Source organism: Ambystoma mexicanum, chromosome 2q (assembly GCF_040938575.1).
Source record: "Ambystoma mexicanum isolate Mex_15411 chromosome 2q, UKY_AmexF1_1, whole genome shotgun sequence".
Taxonomy (NCBI): domain Eukaryota; kingdom Metazoa; phylum Chordata; class Amphibia; order Caudata; family Ambystomatidae; genus Ambystoma; species Ambystoma mexicanum.
In genome coordinates this window covers 1,314,161,992-1,314,184,966 of record NC_090924.1, presented here as the reverse complement: position 1 = coordinate 1,314,184,966, position 22,975 = coordinate 1,314,161,992, and the positions used below count along the sequence as shown (strand labels likewise).

Below are 22,975 nucleotides of genomic sequence, written 5' to 3'. Positions count from 1 at the left end.
TCTATATCTCTGCCCCAGGAAGACCTATATTGTCCTTTGGCTTTCACTATCACCTCTTTGCTGATGACACTCAATTCTGTTTCTCCTTTCCTTCCTTCAGCCCAGCTGCAATTGGTTACTGGATGGTTTTCCTCTGCCTCATACTGAACTGCTCAATAATGGAAGTCATCTTTCTCCTGGCTTCCCTTGCAATCTCTATCCTCCCATCTCCTTTCTTCTTTCCACCTGTTTCCACCTGAATTTCTTACTCACCCAAGGCTCACAACCTTGGAGTCTTTGATAGCGACCTACGACTGCAACAACTCATTACTACCACTGCCCATCCTGCACCCATTAAACCTTTGTACATTGCATCAATTTCTTAATAAGCACTAATCTCTATTCTTGTGCTCAGCAAACTTGACAACTACTCCAGCCTACTTCTCGGCCTTCCTCTCTACTCCTTAATTCATCTAGAAAAGTCCTTAACTTTGCTACCCGCACTCTCTACAATTTACAATCTAACCATTTCCTCTGTGACTTCTACCTACTTACACATTGCACAACTACTCCCTTTTCATGTTCCTTCTCCTAGTCTACAAATCTATCAAAGGTCTTGCGCCTGAGTACCTGTCTGTTTGCATCTCTATGTACTCACCATTTCTTCCCCTACTCTCCTCGGTGCCTCGTCTTACATGCATTATTTTTCTCTGCTTCCCTGCTTTCCCCACTCCATTAAAACCCACTGCCGATCACAATCAAAGCCAGCCCAACTGTGCATCCCTTTAAAGTTTGACTTAAACTTCAATTAATTGCTAAAGAGGGAGCTGACCCTGCCCACTCTCCCACCCTCCCTACCTGACCTTCCACCCCCCACTCTCTGGTGACACTTAATAATGACTTTTGTATTGTGACAGGGTCAAAGATCTGTCCTTGTCAGCTGTGGATAGAGGCCCTCTCAGCATGGGGTGGGAGGCCCACAAGGGTGCATGGCAAAGGCAGTCCTACCACAGAGGAGGTGTCTGGGAGTTGGGAATGCCTCAGTCCCTTACCCCTCCCCCTGCACGTATATGTTTGCTAAGAGTACCACTATCGGTCACCCCAATCCTGCACAGCACCATTATGGCCAGTGCTGTTCTTCGAGTCTCACAAAACCCAACAAAGCAGCCAGTGCATGACCAGAGAGGGAAAGAGTCGAAAGAACTAGAGGCAAAGATGACTACGTAGCAGTCCGAACATAACTGTGCACTTCACATCCCAATAAGAAATATCAATGCCAGAGCAGAGTGGGCTCAGTGCTTCTACCCGCACAGGTGGAACGACCGGAAATCGCACCGTGCCTGCGTTAGTCGGAGTGCAGAACACCCTGTGAGATTTGTGCTTCCATGGACATTATTCTCACCTGCGTGGGAACCGTGGAGCAGTGCCCCCGTCAAATCGGCATTTCCCACTGGGCGGGAATGTGTCAGTCGAACTGTAACACTGATTGTTGTGGGCCACCATTGCCAGAGATGGGCAGACCAACAAATGAAAATGGGCAGTGCATGAGACCCCTTTTGAATTTTGGAATTAGCTGACATGCAGGGGCAATGGAGAGTGAAGGGGGAGAGTAAAAGGGGGCACAGGAAGCAGGAAGGCATGGGCTGTTTGGGTGAGGCCAAGGGAGGAGAAGGAGGTCCAGGAGACCAGGCTGAGGAAGGACAGAGTAGAAGAGCATGGAGGAAACCTATTGACAGAGCGCACATGCTGAGGTATTGGTTGGTAGGAGAGAGTGGTTCTTGTGTTTGAGTGAGCGTGAAATGCGTGTGTGTCTCTGAGACTGCTAGGGGAGAGTAGGGAATGATTGATAAGGTGACTGTGGGAAGTGAAAGAAGGATGACTGTGGGAGAAGGTGTGCATGGCGAGGCAAGAAGTACTGAAGTGTAGACGAGAGCGGTAGTAGAGTGGAGTTCAGAGCGGCTAGTTGGATAGTGGTAGTAGGGTGGAGAGGCAATTAGTATATGAGTGGAGAGGAGAACAGTAGTACAGTAGTGAGGGGTAGTAGAGATGAGAGCCATTGTAGAGTTGACTGGGGATAATTAGTAGAATGGAGAGTAGTGGTATAACCATAGACAGTAGGGGGGTGGAGAGGGCGGACATAAAGAAGAAAAGGTTGCTATACTAGTGTGGATAGAGAAATACAGAGTGGAAGATCAAAGAGTGAAAAGGTAGAACACAAAGAGAGAGAAAGAGCATAGTGACAGAAGAGAAAGTAGTAGGAAGAGGAAGAAGAGACAGAGGGGGGAGGCAAGTAGGCAGAGAAAAAAGAGTAACAAACCTCTAGGGAGAGAAATGGTAGAGCATGAAAGGATAAGAGCATCTGAGCCTCTAGTGCCTGAGAGGCATGACATCCGCAAAATTCCATGTAGGGGAGCGTAGAGCAGGGTCCCCCTAGACGGTCGCTTCAGGGACTGTAAAGTGATCATCCCCTCGAGCAGATAGGTTGTTCATAGAAGGGGTTACTGATCTCAAGTGACCGGCCTGGGTTCAAAGTTATGGAGGGAACATCTGTCTCTAGATGGAAGAGAGAGACACCCCTTAGAAAGCTTCGCTCGGGCTTATGGATTATGTAAAGCGCCTCCATTCGTTGAATTACAGGCAAAGGGCCTTCCTAGTTTGCGTTAAAAAAATGTAGCAGCCATACACACCACAGATTTAGGGTGACCCAGGGTGTGTGATTAGTGTTCTTTATTTACTGGACTAACCATTACGTTAAACACATTTTATATACATACATGTAGACATTCTTGGTGTAGCCTACCGAGGGCCATCAGTGTCCCTCTGGAGAAATAGGACCCCAGACTTCGGAAACCTCCCCATACGACACAACAGATAAGCTGGAACAATACCAATATGACCCTACAAAACAGTTTGCATCATTGCAAGTTGTGAGAGCCCTGCCTCCCTTTTATAAGTGGCCTGGCCCATCAGGATGGGTCATAAGGCTAATACCATTCCCCCCATCTAGTTCCCACCGGGCACCTGTCAAGACAACCAAGGATGAAACTTTTAATGCTTACATTACCCAAACCATTAAAGCAGGCTGGGGAGGGGGGCTGCTCTTTACAAACACATACTCACAGGATCGAATCTGCTCCCTCCCCAGCCAGTGCCCTGCGTGACTCTCAGTGACTGCTGGGGCAACTCACTTATCCTGTGATTGCGGACACAGTCAAGGAATACCCTGAATCCAGTGTCCCGCAGCCACAACTCCCATATCTTCTCACTTCCCACAATTCCTTTGTCAGAACTTATGTGAGGATACAAGGATTCCCCTGGTTGAAGGGTTTAACCCTCGCCCGCTTCTAACCCCCTCATTGGTCATCAAGTAATCTGTCATCAAGGAATAATGGTGTCTAGTCCTGTTCACGGCGCCTCACTCATGCCTAAATGTTGCTAGCCCCTCTCCAGGAACCTCTTTTCTTATGCTTTGACATATAGGACAGCAGCTTTCCTGTTATTACGGGATTGGAGTCTCCGCTCCCAATGAATCCGAGGACATCCTAAAAGGGACACCTCTCTGTCATGGCTCCGCTAACATCACCACTCACCGTCTCGGGAGGATAGCTCAGGGGCAACGAGCTCACCTTGGAAGCAAGACGACATGGAGCAACACAGGTTCGATCCCCGGGTCCTCGCTTAGAAACCTCTGGGTATTAAGCGCATTATAAATAACCAATCAAAATCACCCAGAATATGTCTGCTCCTCATCCAAACCTCTCACCGTCTCCTCACAGAAAGCCCTGGCTTCCCTGTCCTGTCATTGGTCCTCCCAATCATTGGCTCAGTAATGTGCCAGTCGTACAGTCACTAACAAATAGCCAGTCCCATCCAGTCTCTTATAGGACACTGGACTGCCTCCTACAGCCAGGTGCTCCTCACTACATGTCAGGGCGACCCAAGCAGTAAAACGCCGGCCTGACGGCACATCGAGAACTGCTGAGCTGAGTGCTTAACCCCTACCGTCCCTTTTTCAAGGCCAGCAAAATAGGAAACAGCTTTCCGAGCCCACTGAATGACAAGGGGGCTTCATATGCATTTCACTATGCAGTGTATAGAGTTAGGATTCTATAATTATGTATGTAAATAGCCCCTTAGATCAAACATGAAGCCTTCTGCACCATACTCGCAGTGCTACAGAACACTGCTCCTGTGGGAGGCAGCTCATCCTATCTGACCATCAGAAACCTAGGAGGCAAAACGTAGCATTGCTCTGCATCAACAGAGTGAAGTGGAAGGAATATAGAGGTCAAAACCTCTGACCGCAGGCACAACTGGAGAATCAGTTGGGACCCCAACAACGAATATGAGCTTTTTGGCACAACCTCAGGTGGGACCATCAGACTTTCCTGCACAGACTAGATTTTGAAGTTAGCAAGAAGCACCCCCTACACCCCAGTCCGCACAGCTCAGCCTATCACCAAGATCAGGCCCAATTGTCTGAGATCCTCATGAGACAATGTTTAGGAGAGGTCTAAGCTACTCTGAGGCCTGCAGGCACATGGCTGGGGGCACTGCTACACATGTTGTGGCATAGTGGGAGGAAAACGACCATAGACTTTTTAGAGTTTCGAGGGCTCGGGTCCCTGGTAGATGTGAAGTGTTTTTTTGTTCTGGAAGAGGGGGCAGTTGGGGCACGTTGCACATGGTGAAGGAGCCTGGTTCAAAGAGGGACCATGCAAGCCAGAAAACTCATCCTGCAGTTTTGGAAATCACCCATCTGCCCCTCCATTGAGGACTCAAGGACTCCAATGCAAACCTCGTGCACAAATGAGAAGGCAGTATAACAGTAATCGGCAACCTTTGGCCCCTAGGATGTTTTGGACTACAACTCCCATCATCCCAAGCCATCATAGTCAATAGCAAGGTATCATGAGAAGTGTAGTCCAACACATCTTCAGAGCCAAAGGGTGCAGACACCTGCAGTACACAGATACAAAGGGGAGGTGTGGAAGTTCAGTAGGATCTGATCCTCTTCCGCGGAGTACGATGGTTGAGGCCATTTCTATGTACACCCTAGGTGGATGCTTGGGATCTTCATTGTCCTCAAACTTAAATGTAAAGTTTTTGGCATGATTTGCTGTAATGACACATTCAATCTATTGACACTAATATTGTAACTATTTTGAATACACCTCTCAATATAAACAAGCATTAAACATTTTTTGTTTATGGGGCGGCACGAGATATAATGGTACTGGCTGCCAATAAGAGGACAACAGCTGGAAAATGTTGTGAGTAACTGGCATATGGTAGCACTGTCTGACAAACAAATGCCTATTTAATAATGAAACACAATCCAAAACTGTTACCTTGCCCATGCTCGTTTTTTTTTTAGCGGGGATCAAGTGCAAGGAACAGATCAGAGGACACACATGCTGCATATAAATCTATTAGTTGAAGCACACTTGGTTAAGACATTCGTATTACACCAGTAGCAAATGTACAGCTGCAATGAAGCCATTTAACCTGTGAAGACTGCTTGGAAATAATACTGTCAGGCCCAATGCAGCAATAAGTGTTATGTTACTTCTTAAGGAAGCTAGCTAAAAAAAACAGAACGGCTTTGGGGAGAGAGGGCAGGTAGTGAGTGCCAACGGCCATAGGGATTAGCAAGGTGATGGGCAGTCAACATGTTGTTAAAAAACCAAACAACATTGCAAGTGTTCATCCTCAAATCCCATCTGCCTGCCATCTGTACTGCAGTGCAGTGGCTTCGGGTTATAGATGATGCTGACGCACCATCTAATAGCAAACCTAAATATGAGAGCTCAATAATGCTCGGCTGGTTGCACGAGTGCAAACAGCACGGTTTGCCAAATGTATTATTTGTTTTAAAAGGATGGAGTTCCCCCAAAAATCGCTATCTAACCCAGCCCCACCACCTCACCCGGCCTCCCACCAATCCACTACCGCAAACTCACAACACATATTACTAAAGTCCACGGTGAAAACACGTACCACTGTGAAAACACTCTTGTGAAAACAGGGTAAGCGGCTCAGCTGGGACAACCCCACTAAAAGGCAACAGGCAATTGAGTGCGTTTTAAGAGACGTGTCTTAGCCACAGTGGTCGAAGTATATGAAAAAAAAGAAGTGAAGGATCTATGTTCCCCGGACTGTTTTGCCTAAAGTTAGTAGCTGGATTCTGAGGCCTTTCTACAGTAGCTTCACAAAGGATAGCACACTGAAGTGGCCGAAAGACATGTCTTTATGTCGAGGTAATTTATAACGAATGCCCATATATCAAATCTTTTATCTTGAAAACTTTTATAGTGAATGCATTTTTTTTCAAAACCCCGTTTCCCACCCCTAAAAACCCATCCTGCCCGTTTCCCAAAAATATTTAGCCCTTTACCCTAACCTAAATACATTCACTATAAAGTCCTTCAAGATAAAAGATTCGATATCTGGGTATTCAATATATAGGATTCGATATAAACACTGTACACTGTTGAAAAACAGCATATGTGGTGCGGTTCTCTAGAAGGCCTTCGAATACATACATTGAGAAGTATTTCAATCTACAGAACGTAGCTATTGTTTTCATATGACTTTCTCCAGCCTCTACCCAGCAATATGTGTCAGCTTTTGTCATCGGTGGCCGCCCTAGTCTGTGCTCTGTGGATACATGGAAACGTTGGCGGTGGAGCCACTGACCTCCTTACGCATATGCCACACAAGGTTTGCTGAAGACCTTACGTGTTCCAACTTGTATTATTATTATTATTATTACTGGTGCACAATTAGCTGGGCAACCCGTAATTTATTATAACCTTAATGCAGCCATGTATTCATTTGCAATAGCGCCACACTTCACACCTTGGCATAGATTGGGTCTCAAGAGTTTGTAAATCGCTGATTAGGCAAAGCTTTCTTGCCCCAACTCCTGTCCTTCTTACGCGAAATAGCAACTCTCGCTACCACACTACTTTACACTTCTCTTTAACCTAAGAGTCCATCCTACATCCACCTCCTTGTTCTTCAAGACTTCCCATGGAGATCTTTTCTTTATTATGCAGTGATCAATGTAATGATACTGTACATCAAGATCAGGCCAGTCTGATCCTGCAGATCACATATGATGACAGGAAATGGCTCTTCATATCTTTCAAGTCAACAGAGTATAATTAAGAGCGCCTTCTAATGAGAAGGCTAAGCAATAGGTTCAATTGGATTGAAAGGAGGCAGGACCCTCGTCATGAGATGTACACTAGCCTATAGTACACTCTTGGACACTCTGGTCAATCTCCAGCCCTGCCTCGCCGTTCCTGGTGTTCCCTCCCATGTGCCACTTAGTATTCTGAATGAAGCGTTGGCCCTGTCTCTGCTCATCTTTCCCGGTACGTTCCCCTGGGTCTACTCTTCCTGTGGCCAACCTCAAGCCTGTGCAACACCTGGGTCTTCTTACTCGATAACCCACCTGCATGACTTCTGTATTGATGCTGAATGCCCTCTTTAAGAGTTTGACAGCACTTCATCTTTTGAACAGGCCTTGCCAGCATCCATAAATGTCCACCTTTACTTTACTTTAGGTTATTTATAACAAGCATCCATAAACCCGTAGGCGTGAGGGCACAGACAAGACAAACAAAACGAAAAAGACAACATATGTACTCCCAGTGAAGACAATGTCCATGGAAGAGCACCCTCATGAATATCAAGACCCCCTACCAAGTGGAAGGACTCGGAGGCTACTTAGCGAAACAACCAGATCTTAAGCTCTTTTTTGAACAGGCTAAGGCACAAAGAGCCTCTCAGCGGTGCTGGCAAGGCATTCCATAAAACTGGGGCGGCTCCGAAGAATGCTAATCCCTGGGCTTTCTTTATTTTACATCTGGGCAGGAATAAGAAATGCTGGTTGCTCGATCTCACACTTCTGTGATTGGGTTTTTCCATGATATAGTCTTGTAGATAGGCCAGCATAGTCCCCATCCGGCACCTAAAAGTGATGACCAAAACCCTGAAGGTGATACGAGCCTCCACCGGGAGCCAGTGAAGTGCACGTCGTGACTCTGTTACATGGGCACGTGAGGCAAGACCTGTAACCACTCTCACAGTCCCACTTTGGACAACTTGAAGTGTCTATTAATGGTTGCTTTTCCTGCTCCTGCCAATAGGCTACAACAATAATCTATTTTTGTGCCTATTATTGCTCGTGTGATTGCTTCCGTGTTACCTTGCAATATATATGGTCTCAAATGAGCTAGAAGTTTAATGTAGTATGTAGCCGATGCAACAGTACATACTATAGAGGATTTCATATTCAATGTCTGGTACAGAACAGCACCTAAGATTTTGACCTTAGGAAGTGTCGCGATTTCTGCATCCTCCAGCTGGAAGTGTTTGTATGCTAGTTCCAGTTTGGCAAGAATACTAGCTGAGTCAACCACCATAAGTTTGGTTTGGCCACGATTGAGCGCCAGGTTATTCTGCATCATCCAGCTCTCAATGAAAGCAAATATTATGTTCAAATACTTTTCATCCTGGCCATGATGCTCTGAAAGCGGGATGACACACTGTGTTTCATCCGCATAACTAGAGAATAGTACCCCTTCCTGTTCAAGATGTGCCAAAAAAAGGGGCCATCAAAATATGATAAATAAATGGCGAGGTGCAGGCACCCTGAGGTACTCCAAAGAGTACAGGAATGGGTGGTGCCATTGTATCGTCTGCACTCACTCTGCTAACTCTATTGGGAAGGAAGGAGATCATCCATTGGGTTGCAGCCAAAGAGAAGTTGGCAGCATCCTTCAGTCGCTCGGCCAGAATCACCTGATCAACGAGATCAAAAGCCGCAGATTGATCCAACGAAATAAGCAGGGAGGTCAGACTATTATCCATTCTCTTTAGTAGTTTGGATTTAAGATCCAGTAACAAGGTTTCTGTCCCAAAGCCCTGTCTAAAACCCGATTGCAGTGGGTTTAATATGGGATAAAGTTTAAGATGCTGTGAAATCTGAGAATAGGCCACTCAGTCCAGAATGTTAAGAAGGAAATGAGTAGTCGATATCGGCCTATAGTTGGCAGGAATGCTTTGGTCCAAGCCAAGTTTTTTTAACAGTGGTGTGACCCAGGCTTGTTTCAGCTCATTAGGGACCACTCCAGTTGTCAGGGATGAATTAATAAAGTTACATATGGATTGGACTAGCATAGGTGGGCAGGCCTTGATGATAATGGAGGAGCACTGATCACCTGTACATTTCGCGGCCTTAAGCTTGCCAATTACCAAGGTCAAGTCTCGAAGGTGATGGGCCTGAAGTTGAATATGGGAATATCCTTATCTCTAATAAAGGTATTGCAATCTGAGAAGGCCCCACTGTCATCAATCACTGATTTTTTAGTTTTTAGTTACAAGCCCTTGTCGAATCCCCTCCAGTTTCAAGTACATAGCCTTCTGAATATCCAGGCACCAGTTGGCATCTTTGATGATAACGGCAGCCTTATGTTGGGGAGTAATCTCCTGCTCTCTAAGAATTTGAAACAATTCCCTCGAGTCAGAGGTGGCCTGTGTAATTCTAGGGTTATTGTGCATCTTAGCTGCACTATGGCTGTTTTATAGTTTTAGAGGCATTTTTAAACTTCATAAGTGCTGAGGAGGTCTGATTGGACTTCCAGATATAGTAATTTGAGGGAAGAGGCTTTCAACGCTTGCAGCTCAGAGGTGAACCATGGTTTGCTTCTTTTGATCTCGGCTGATTTCTTTTTACATCTGGGAGGGGCCAGCGTATTCGCAACCAATTCCAGAGTAATCTTAAATTTAGAAGCCATAATATCTTTTGCTTCTCCACCCAGCACCACTGGCGACAGTTAAAGCACAGATTCAATTTTTTCCTTGGTCAGGTTCTTAACATTACGTTCTACTACTGACCAAACATATTTTGGCTTGGTTTTAGTGGGGAATGGTACTGTTGCTAAGAAATGCACAAAGGCATGTTCTGACCAGGGACAAGTGGATACCACAACATAATGACAAGACATATTAGCAACTGATATCCAATCCAGGGTATGCCCCAACACATGAGTAGGAACCTGAATAAGTTTACTGAAGCCAAGGTCAGTTAGTGATTGAGAAAGCTCTAAGGCCGTGTGATCATCTGCATGTCCTAACCAATAGTTAAAATCCCCCAAAACTATGACATGCACATTGGGTTCCAAAAGGGGAAGTAAGTAACTAGAGAGTGCTAAGGTGAAATTATCTGAAATTATCTGAAAGGTAGGGTGTCGGTATATCAATATTCTCAGTTAATTTCATGGTCTCTCATTGCTCTTTTCAGCAGCCACTACTGCATTTAGCTTTTGCTATCTATTTCTGGGGCATCCCATACCCAGATGAGCAAACAACATTGTAGGAGTCCAGAAATGAGAAATTTGAGCAGTGCCTTCAAAGCTACCAAGGAGAAGCTTCCAGGAATCACAAAGGTGTACCTCGATGAAAAGCATGGGAAGCAGACTTAGACCAGGCAGCAGCATATGAAAGACTGATATATAGACTATAAAATGGAGAAGAAGTGTTTATACGACTATGGTGTGCTGATTTAACACACATTGAGGGGTGTAATTGAGAGTTATTTTTATAAAAGTGAGAGCAAAGAGTTGTTGAGAAATGCATAGAGACTCGAATGTAGAGTACGAGAAATGTGGCGCTAAGCTCCCGTTCCAAGGGCTGGAATGGGGGGTAACGGCCGAAGTGAGGACCATTAACAAGGTCTCTGGGCCGCTGCCCCCCCGTTTCAGCACTTGTAACAGAGGCATAAGGCCATTAGCACCCCGGGATACCAAAGCAGTGATCGGGGATGCTAAAAAAAAAAAAGGATTTCTTTTGTTCAGCGGGACGTAGCATCCCACCCGTTGTACGAAGGCAAATCCTTTACAAAGATGGCCGCTATGGAAAGGGAAGAGGGGCTCTATACGGAGCCCCTCTTCCCTTTTCATGGCGGTGGGTGGATGTTAATGGAAGGAGCGGATGCGAAACCTAAGCTAAGAAGGGAGGTGGGAGGGTGAGAAAAGAAAAATAAGGGGACAGAGGGTGGGGGGAAGATGGCAGTGGGGGGGCAGCCATCAGGCGGCATGAAACACGGGCTTGAACCCTCCTAGCCATCTGATGGACTGGCTCCACCTCGCCAGGGTGCTAATGTCCCTTAGAGGTTAATCCTGTGGATGTGTAAGTAAGGAGGAGAACAGCCCATCTAGGTACATGAAGTGTGCTATAATCAAACTACGAAATAGGGAGGAATGCATGGCCGCCAGGATATAATTTGTTTAATTGGTTTGTATGCTTACTTTTACCACTTCAATCAGAACTAATATGGCATTAGACCTGGGCAACATTTGCATTTGTTGGTATACTTCACTAATTGTAGTACCTCTGAGCTGCACCAGGTTGAGAGTCTGAGGTGTAGGAGAGCCTAGGAAGTATTGCATATAGCATATGGTGAAATGCACAAGACGGAAGCTATAAGTGAGGGGATGAATAATGGTATAGATATGACTGTAGCAGAAATGACGAGCATACCATGCAGTGATTGGTGTCTTGCGTTTGTGATGAGAGAGAGAGAGTAAATCAATGGTTGCTGTTGTAAGTTCTTATCTCTGTTGACACTGTGTTCTGCTTTCATTTTCTTCTGTTTTTAAAAAATCATAATAAAAGAAATAAAATAAACAAAGGTCCCCATAACCCTCAAGCATTTTTTCTTTCAACATATGGATTTGCTTTCTCACTCAAATCTTTCTTTTAGCCATGAGGAGAGTTTGGGTCAGGTTCATGACCCCTAGCGTACTCCTCGATGCTCTTCCAGAAAGCTCTCGATTTACCGTCCATGCTCTAACCTGGAATCACTTTGTAAATGTCGGAGAGAAGCTTAGACCAATTGACTGGCCCACCAGCCAGTGAGCATCTCTAACACAACATGTCAGTGTCAAGCTATGTACTTCCCTTCAAGCCACCTTTGCCCTCACAGTGCTCCTCTCGGATCTCTATCTCCCCTTATCCGTCTTCTCCTCTGCCGGGCAATAATAATTCTTTAAAAAAGGAAATACTATTAAAACTAACAACGATGGATCAGTAATTGAATACTCACAGTTAACAATACACCTTCTATTCACTAGGTAAGATTTGAAGGATCCACTTCCCCACCACACTTAAGCGACTGCATTCCAGTGAGGAAGGTGTGGCTTTAGGGAGCTATGCATGACTGAAGGCTGGGAGAATAGCTTAGGGCCAACCCACTTGTCTTGGAAGCAAGACAGCGAGGTGAAGCACGGTTTCGGTCCCGCCTTTAGATCCAGGACTCCTGCATGATGGACGATATACGAACAGGTTTCTTTTAAAATGGACACTCACCCTGCTTGTGCTGCCTCTGCCACCACTCCTCAAAGCAGGCACCTTCACAGAATAGAGGCTGCAAACAAGAAGAAAAGCCTGTTTTAATTGTTTCAAAGCTGAACCTGTTATTATCTGACAGATCAAACCAGACTCTTCCAGAAACGATCAAAAGACCAACGAGCTCAAGAAGTGAACAAGACTTAATCAGCAAAGCTCTGCATGCAGAAAGTAACGAATACACATTTCACATCAGGAAAAAGAGAAATAACGTGTAATCTGGGAGAGTAACTTTAACATTGACAAGCTGAACTGAATAAGAGAGGATTTAAACAAAAACAAAATGCAGTCATACTGTAATTGTTATTTAACATAGTAGGCACCTCTGCATCTTTTAGGGTATTATTATTATTATTATTATTATTATTATTATTATTATTATTATTATTATTATGGTATTTATTGAGCATGGACATAGCTGCAGGAAGCAACAAAGCACTTTACAAGTGGTAGGGAAGAGGTCTGCAAGCTGTGGCTCTCTAGATGTTTTGTACTACAACTCCCATAATTCCCACAGCCTGCATAAGGCTCAGGGAAGATGTAGTGCAACATATCTGGGGAGCCAAAGGTTGCAGGTCCCGGCTGAAAGTACATGGTGAGAGAGTAGGGATACAAGGGGAACAAGATCAAGCCAGAAATTACCGGCCAATTTCCTTAATAGACGCAGATTATAACATGTTTTCGTCTCTGCTATTACTACATGTCAATGAATGGATGGCTAGCTCTCACCGTCTAAACAAACAGACAGGATTTAGAGTGGGACATTCAACGAACTTGAATGGGCTGGTGATGAGGGCAATGCAGGAATCCGCCTGGGATGCCCCGGGTGCAGAGATATATGTAGCGTCAATTGATCTGTCAACAGCATTTGACTGGGTGATTCGAAGCTGACGCTGGGCTAAATTGACCAAGTGGGGCATGTCAAGTGGCCTGCTGAATATTATTATGGTCCTCTATGAAAATGCTGGTATATGTGTCCGCCTAAATCTTGAGGGCAATCTTTCCAGGCAGAGGCATTTGGCAGGGTGCGCTCTAGCTCCCTGTGTTTTTAATATGTATGTATCAGATGTTGGAGAGTTTTTGCAGGAAGCAGGCTTAGTCACACCCAAACTAGGAACCCTACATATCTCTTGGCTGGCTTACGTCGATGATTTCCTTCTTTTGGACCAGACCAGGGTCAGGCTGCAGAGACTGATAAATGCATTAGCGGAATATGCAGCCAGGAATGGACTTACTGTAGACCCTAGAAAGACCCGTGTTCTGTTATTTTCTAAAGGCAAAAGAAAGTGAAAATGGGGTGTAATATGGGTGGAGTAGCCATAGAAACCACCACAAAGGTAATGTACTTGGGCTTTCCATTACTGGCATAACCATCCATTGGTGGACTACAAGTTTTTCTTAAAAATCCGAGCCGCCAGCTAATCAACTGATGAAATTAGATAATAAATTAACAACTGCTATTATCTTTTATGAGGGTAAGATAGTTCCAAAAATGATATATGGAATGGAGCTACATTATGATGAATTGTTAAAATGTTGGGACATTCTGGAGGGCAGGCAGTGGAGGAAGACCCTGGGGGTACCTTAAAATACCCCCATGGCTGCAATCAGATTCGAACTTGGCTTGGTCTCGTTGCAGGTCCGGGTCGAATAGTGAATGATGACACTATTCAAAGACATCATTGCGTCTTTGAAAAATACACTATACAAAGACCTGAACAGGCTCCTCTCTAATGGCATGATGGGATATTTCCCTTGTCAATATTTGACTACACTCTAGGAATCATGCGATAAGTTGTTATTGGATCTGGATACAGACACTCTTACCTTGATAACGAATCCTGATAAAGTTAAATCACTACTATATGAAAGAGATTGGACTATAACAACAGAGAAACTACACACTTAATACACCTCTTAGCCATCTACAGTGGGACCACAAACATTGTGAGACTGCCTCCTTTTTGATGACCCAATTCCCGAACCAACATTGTTGTAATCTATTACTTAGATTATGATGGAACATTTTGCCAACGAGAGAGTTTCTATATGGGAGGAAGATGGCAGATGTGGTGAACCCATGGTGCCGTTATTGTGAGAAATAGGAGAAACACAATCTATGGAACATTTGCTACTACATTCGTCCAGCACTGCAGGAAAGGAGATTGACTTATCCGGAGAAGTTTATAGAGTGGGGGATAAGAGGGTATGTCAAATACATATGGAACAGATGTATTAATATCCAGAATATACCAGAAGGCCTGGCGGTAGTATCCCTTATTACATCCCTAAACCTCTCAATGGCCTTGCAGCAGAAATAAGAAATAGGACTGTGTCACTCTATGAAGCTCTCTCTGTCCTGATTACCATAACAAGGTCACCCTTTAGCCTGGCTTTAGCAGACCTTTCCAAGGTCCCAACTCCTAGACAAACTATACTGACCATACCTTTACTAGGAGGATACGTATTTACTAAAAGACAGAAAACTATACAAAGCTCCAGTGTTGGTCAAAGCCACTACTTAACAGTATTTGTTTTTTCAATGTGGGGTGTAAATTTGTACGCACCTATCCCATCCCAACACCTGTAAACAGGCTTTGTATGCATTTAACATGTATGTCAAATTTGCATGCATTGATGCCTTTTGGGAATTTCCCCCCCTTTTTGTGTTCAAAGAATTCACACTGTTGAGATAACATTGCCACTATCAGTACATCTTGAACCATGGTACCCCTTATACTATGATTTGTGATCCTTTTCCTTTTCTTTGCTTACAATGTTCACAGCTCTTTATGTTTATGTTTATGTTTATGTTTACGTTTATACAAAAAAAATAGTGTCAGCAATAAGAAAAACTGACCCACCTTAACTTTACTGAGTGTCCAGTTGTATTGCACATAGCGGAGCATGACATGGTAGCAAAATAGTACACTACATGTTTGCTATATTTTTGACTAAATCTGCACCTGAATGAGTTGCAATTGAAAAGAATTTGCAGGCAGGACCCCTCCCTGTTTACAGCTTTTGTTAGCCCATAGTCCTGTTCCTCTGTAGGGCTCTCCCTCCTGCTACCTCTCCAGAATCTGTGGAGCATACAGAGAGAAGCCCTGCCTTCTGGTTCTTTCCTTCCTGCACCACCTGAGTTCTAGTCTACACATGTCCTTAGGGTAACTTTTAAATGGGAGCCACAAATATGAAAGACTTCTTTTCTGAACAGAAATGGTTTCAAAAGGCACAGAGTACTTAGGTATAAGTTAATGATACAAGCAAATACTACAAACTAATCATATTTCTTAGAATTGCCTAGTGTAAGCAATGGTGAAATACAAACAACCGCAAGATCCTAGTTACAGACTCTCCTTTTATTATGTCAGAACAAGGCCAAATCGCCACCTGCATCTGACTTTGAATTGGGAGGGGAAGCTTGAATCACTGCCTGCTGCCGCCTGCTTTATAGAGTTGCCAAACGCAGGCGGAACCCATAGGGCTTCATTGTAATGGTTTTTCATGGTGGTAAGAATCGCCACCATGTTTGTACATGGACAACACCATTGCTAGTGCAGGGCAGTAATAGGCACGGACACATGGGAGATGCTGCAGGAAGTCTCAGAGGCAGGCTGCTCTGGCAAATTTCCGAGCTTATTTTAAGCAATCGTCTAACAGTCTAAAATGTTGTAATGTGTGGGGGGGATATTTGTACCTTAGCATTTTGACATTCTGGAAGGAGGTTATTTGTAGGCGTAATTCTGCCACAGAATCGTGTGGTATTTGCTTAGGGCCTGATTTTCAAGTCAGTGTTAATTACTGAAAATGTCCTAAAAAGTGTTAACGACATTTTCAGTAATGAACACCTATTCTGAAGGCAGCGCATTCTTCCGAAGTCGTACTGAATGCGCCACTTTTGAAATATGGGTGCCGGTTGCTAAGAAGGGCTGAAAACTGAAGTAGCAACCGGCACTCTTGTTATTTCTCCTGTACAGAAGGAGCCAAGTAGCCCAGCTCAATCGACCCGCCCCTTTTCCCTGTATGCTGGAGACCAGAGTATGTGACATATACAGAACACCTGAATTGACAAAGTGCAGAATATGACTCAGTCCAGTGCCAGTGAAAGGGCCAGTACCTAAGAGAATCGGGGAGCCAAGGTACCCATTGAGAAAACCTTATCTGCATACAAAGAAATATGATGCTCATCTGAACGAGATCCCTGAAGAAGCAGAACCAATAAACTGCAAGGATGAATGGTAGTATTACCAGCAATGGCCAAGTATATGTTATATGGAGCTGAAGATGAAGTACATAATAAGATGCAGTGATCATAGAATGCGGATATTCTATAAGGCATCAAGAAAGCAATAAGGATAAGTGACATCTTGGGCTCCAGGTGAAGAAACGTATCCCACAGAAACAGATGAAGATATGAAATATTTTTATATGTGTACAGATGCAGAAGAAACGCAATCACCAAAGTAATTGTGAAGCTAGCTCTAAGCTTATAGTAAAATAGATTGCGGCAAGCGCCAACGTACACATACCTAGGAATGAGAGAATTATGGATGTTTCCACTAAATGTATTAAAGCAGGTTGGACATTAGCAGAAAGGCCTCAGTTCAGTGTGTCACAGTTAAAAGAGAAGACACTGAATTACAGAAGCAGAGGACAGAAAGGCAAGGTTGGATGAGCCCCAGGAAGCCAATGTCTTATCAAACTGGAGTAAACAGACTTTGGATACAAAATCGTGTGAAAGAACAAACCTCCTGCCCAAAAAGAGTGAACATAACAAGGAAGACATCAGAGGTCTGTTGGAATAAAATATTAAATACATGAAAAAAGGCTTTATTTGATGATCTCCAGTCACATGGAAGCATGAAGTTGGGCGAACAAGATGGTCGCACCTACGCATGAAGGCAGACTGTGCTGATCACTCCCTAATTTTCTTAGAGCTAAGAACACTCTCAAGGACAAAGTTCAAAGGCCTAATTGACAGTAGAGCACTGATGATGGATTGATATGCTAATTGGTGGGAAGCTTAAGTTAAGGCAACCTCACCTACTTCTGGACAGTCAGCCTGCAGGCTGCTAACGTAGGTGGGAAAGTACTGAGGATGGATAGAGTGCCAACCAATTATAGAGGACCTGCGTATTCAGGGGTCCTACAGTGTGTAACCCAATGGGACGTTGTGTATTAAGTGGCGTTCATAGTGGTCATTTTTAGGTGGGTTTAGGGTTAATCAATCACATAGTTACACTTTTTTAGACTAATATGGATCATATACTTAGATGTTCACTCAGAGCCAATCACCCATGCTTATAAGTTTTTGTAGTTTGCCACATAGGATGACGTTGGTAGTGATGTAGGTCAATGTCATTGATGATACATTTTGCTTATAAAAGTATCGTTTTTTCTTAAATGCATTGAGTTTGAAGATCAAACATTTGCGTTGATGTTCTTTATGCTCCCTGTTTTAGATAATTGACATTAAAACAGTCTTCCATTTTGTCAACTTCCTGAGTCGGCTCTGTTAATTGATGTATGAGTAAGATTTGCATCCCCATCAATCTCAAGATTAATTGCTGCTTATCAAGGGGCTGGACTATCCCGTTCACTCCTTTTGCATGGGAATTCTTGTGGCACTCTTCTAGTTTCGGAACGGACTGAAGCATGGTACCAAATTGGTGGCGTACAGGAGGAGTGCCACAAGAAGCACACGTACAGGAGGAGTGCCACAAGAAGCACATAGCTGTTTGGGTGTGCAGATGTTGACAGGTGGGTCCTGTACTGCATTTGTTTATCTTTGCAGAAGAGTGCCTACTGCCATCCATGATGTCCTATCACCATCTGCACGCCCAAACAGCAGATGGTGATAGGGCATCATGCCATTTTGTTAATAAAACCAATGATCTGCATCTTCTGTGAGCATTAAGCAGTGATTACGTTTTTCGTGCTGGCCACTGATTTGTTGGTCGTGCTGCACATTTGTTAAACTATGCACAGAACACTGATAATGATCAAAAACAGAAAATAACAATGCAGTTTTGGACCATGCAGCCTGGCCCTTTGGTCCCTCGCAAGGTTTGTCATAACAGCAGTACATCCCACAGAACCTGTCCACGCACCCCTCACGTGCTCCTGTATTTAGAATGCATACCTATTATTGCGAAATTTCAACAGGACAGATGTGGTGACAATGTCTGCAGATACCCGGTCTGCTCTCATTCAGCGATCAACACCAAAACCCACAGCACCCCCTTTCAAGATATCGTTTTTTTTTCCTCTGTTTGTGCTACTGCCAATAATGTCTTCACTGGCTCTAGCAAAATCCAGAGGGAAAAAAAAGACTAAGATGTAAAGTGCAACAAGGAGGAGGGTGAGAGAGTGAGAGTGAGAGTGAGAGAGTGTGTGGGAGAGAATATGAATATTGCTTCTTTGTATCTATCTGTTTGAGGTAACATAGAGCTTTGAAAAGAAGCAGTGTACGGAAGTAACAAGATCCTTCAGTTGTGGATGTAACAAGCAACAGGTGGTTAAGGGGGATTTTGGAACTATTGAAAGGGTACAATACAGACAGCCCAACCAATCACCAGAATACATCAATTTACATTGATTTACTGAAGTGACTCATAGGAGATGTCAAAGCCATATATAGTGGTGCTATTTTTCATTTGTGGAGCAAAGCCACTCCAGGGGTATGTGGGAAGGAGGGCTAAGGAGCAGAAGTTAGAGCCAGCACATGGAAAGTGGTGGAGATAGAAGTTGAGCAAGGCTTGAGATTGTGATGTGAACATAAGGCTAATGGGAGATAAAGTATCCTATGTACAGAGGAGGCCGTATAGGTATGGATTTATGGACCACGAGAAGGAAGGTGGGAGGGGCTCAGCCTGCCATATGATGCATAGAATAAGACTCCCTTTGTTGGCAGCAGGCAAAAGTGGGTGAGGAGCCTCAGAAGTTGAAGTGAATACGGGTATGAGATTTTAGCAGAATAGAGTAGATTTACCGTCGGCCGTCTGGAGAGGTGTTCCATCCTGCCGAGGACTACAGTAGAGGTAAAGGTTTTTGTGGAGTGAAAGGTGAGGTCAGGACAGGTAAACATTCCATAAGCTTACTCTGGTAGCCTAGCAAGCCTTGAAGGCTGGATTGAGGAGATCAGGGGGTAAACAAACAGGACAGCCTAGAAGCGTGACACATTGGGAGCAGGGAAAAGATTACTCCTGTTTTGGAGCACGAGGGAAAGGAGAATTGAGTGTTGACAGCTAATAAATTATAAGAGAAGGTGGAGAGGAGTTTGCCGAGAGAATAGGTGAAGAGTCTGAAGAGGAGGGGTCTGGGAATAGGATGTTGGAGTACCCCAACGTGAGTGGAGTGGCCGAGGACGGTCCAGCATTGTACATCAGGAGATATAAATGAATCAGCAGTCTGACATTTAGAAGGAGATCCAATCAAGAATGTTGTCCAGGAAGGTAAGCTAAGAGAGTGTGTGGAATAAGGGGGATGCTCAAGTGGTCAAGGAGGCAGGGGGTTTGAGCAGGATGAGGTTGGAAGAGCATTTAGAGTCTTGAGCGCCACCGGGGAAGGTGGGACAAATATGAGTTCTGTTTTAGCAGATGGACTGCTGCTGGACCCGGATTGGAGGGGCTGCAAAGTCTGTTTACCCATAGTATTTTTAAAAATATATTTGAAGCACAGTATTACTATTTCAAATACAGACTTTTTTTAAGTAAAGCATGGCCATTTATAATAGGTTAAAGTTGGCTACTCTCTGGGCCTCATTACGACGCGGGCAGTAAGGGACTACCAGTACCGGTAAAGGCACCGGTACCGGTAATTCCTTACCGCCCTATTCCGATGTCCCTTTGTGGGTCCTCCCTTAACCAGCCGTTAAGGACAGGACCCTCAAAGGGACTTTAGAGGTAATAACTGTACCGCAATTTGTGGTACCGTTATTACCGCCTTCCCCATTCCCATTGAGCCCTATGGGGGCTAAAATGGGAATGGAAAGGGCCATTGTGAATGGGGAATTACCGCCCCCGCCAACCTTGAAATGGGGCGGTAATTGCTCCATTCACCATGGTGGAATCTGTAAGGTTTTGGAGGCAAAATGGAAATATAATTTGACCCCATCAAGACATCATCCGATGCCCCATCCCCAGTGTTTACTACTTTCCTTTTATCCTTTAGAGGACTTTGCTTGGGCATCCTTTGCCCCCTATTTACTTAAGGACATGCTTGCCTATGATGAACTGGATTTTGCATGTGCACCGAAACCACTGAGTACAGACTTCACGGCTTTCCCGGGGTTAGTGGGACAAGAGGGCTTAGCTAAAGCCAATCGCGCTGGATGAGACGGACAGGGTCAATGGACCTTTCATCCGCATCGGAATCTGTCCTGGGGATGGAGGCTCATGTCTGTCACATGAGGAGGACGGGACCGGAAGAGCGTGCGAGCAGCCATCTTTACCATGAACTGCTACACAAGATGGCGTCTTCCATCATGAACATAGATGATGGACCACTGTTATTTTACCAATGAGGGTTATTATTTTAAACAGAAGATGGGAATAGCCTGCTGAAAGTCCTATTAAAATAGATCTTAAAAAGTTTGTGCGTCAAGCTCCCCAAAATGTAAAAAACAGTGGATATGTAGGACAGGGCGGGTTAGTTGGTTGGTAATGGGTTAATGGCTGGGATGTTGTCTGTCACGTGAGTAAACTAACAAACCCTTTTGCTTAATTCATCACCTGAAATGTAAGAGAATTCTTTTTGAAGTTAATACTTCTTTTTTTTTTTTCTTCAAATCTTTTTATTAGCATGTCATCGAATACATTCCATCACAATATGATACAAGGGTTTTGGTGTCTATCAAGAACAGAACCACTCAATGTAACCACAATTCAATAAGTATATAGTTCAAAGCATATATTATAATCCAACAAACCCCCATAGATACACTTCAGTATATGTAAACTTTAAAAAGATTCCAAAAAGAAAATAACCACCATTCCTATCAGAGCCCATACACAAACACAAAACTTCACACAAACACACACTAAACCAATCCACTGTGAAAAAGAGCAACGAAGAAAGTGATGAAGGAACAGATAAAAAAAAGAGAAAGAAAGGAGATAATATAAGGAAAGGAAAAGGAAGAAAAAAAAGGAAAACAAAAAGAAAGGATTTCCCATGTTTCCATATCACTTAGATATTCAGTCATATAAGGCATTAAATGGCCGCCACAACGAATTGTATTCTTCCTCCTTCTCTTTTGCCTTGAATGAGATTTTCTCGTAGTTAGATAGGGTCTGTAACTCTACTAACCAGTCTTCCACCAAGGGCTTTTTTCTGGTTTTCCAAACCCGGAGAATCAGTTTCATTGCTACTAGCAGAACTTTATCAATCCAATTATTGTATTTCATAGAAATGGCACATCTACCTCTATGTAGAAGAAGAATGATATTAACTGTCGTCCTCTGCAGAATTATACCCAGAGTCAACTTAATTCTGACAATTACCTCATTCCAAAAGCCACAAACTCTCGGACAGCTCCAAAAAAGGCGTAACACCGTACCCCTGTCTTTCCCACACCCCCGACACAAATCATCCAATTGCAAATTCAATCTATACATCTTGATATTTTCTGTTGAATCAAAAGTAGATTTAGCTCCACTCCTAAAGCGGCACTCACTCTAAGTATATCTCTACAATCTTTATCTGTAAAGTTCATATTCATATCCACTGACCAAACCTCTCTCAATTTCCCCCAAGCCTCAACATGCCTATTCTCCAAGTACATGAAGTTCATGTATGTACGGGCATTATATTCCTGTCCCAAAAGCAGTTGACACAAACCCGGTCTAGTTCCCATCGAAACATTAAGCATGATTCATCCGAAGAATAATTAATGAGATAATATCTGCATATCTGTTTCTTTCTCTAACATTCAGATCAAATTACCTCTGCACCTCTTCAAATGACATCAAACGATCTCCATGAAATAAATCCCCTAAAGCGAGAATACCTCTCCTAACCCAGCTTTGCCAGATAAGGCACCTGTTATTGAGCTGTAGAGTCTCATTATACCACAATGATGCATCTTTACTAAATCCAAATGACTGCTTATTCTCTCCAAACCACATCCAAAAAAACTGTCTAATCGCCAGTATTGATTTAAGTTTCAGTCTATTAGCCGACATTTTCCCCATCGTATAGAGGCTCTTCAACTGATATGGATTGCAGATATCCTTTTCCATGCATAACCAGATAGGCCCTTTACACTCATCACCTCTATAACAATAAGTTCTTTTTTTAAGCAAGAATGCCTTACAATAATTATGCAAGTCTGGATAGCCAAATCCACCCTCTTCAACCTTCTGCATACAAGGTCTTATATCCAAACCCCATAAAAAAATTCTGAAAAACCTTTTCAACTCGCAGCAACTGCTTCTTACTGATCAAAAATGGAATCGACTGGATAATATAGAGTATTTTTGGTAACAAGACCATCTTAATAGCGTTGATTTTTGCCCACAAAGAGAGTTTAAATCTTTCCCATATTCTTTTAGAGCAAGACATTTTGTCCAAC

At 43.8% G+C, this 22,975-nt stretch overlaps 1 protein-coding gene across 3 annotated transcripts in view; it reads right to left on the bottom strand.

The window, feature by feature from the left end:
* Window positions 1-22,975, bottom strand: part of LRRC3B (leucine rich repeat containing 3B) — a 758,203-nt gene that overhangs the window by 264,583 nt on the left and 470,645 nt on the right. For 2 of the 3 annotated variants that reach the window (XM_069648771.1, XM_069648772.1), the window contains one exon: window positions 12,361-12,418. The gene's annotated coding sequence lies outside the window, so the exon portion shown is untranslated. Of the gene's footprint in view, window positions 1-12,097; window positions 12,335-12,360; window positions 12,419-22,975 lie in introns of those variants that run through there. The other variant, XM_069648773.1, reaches the window with a different exon arrangement.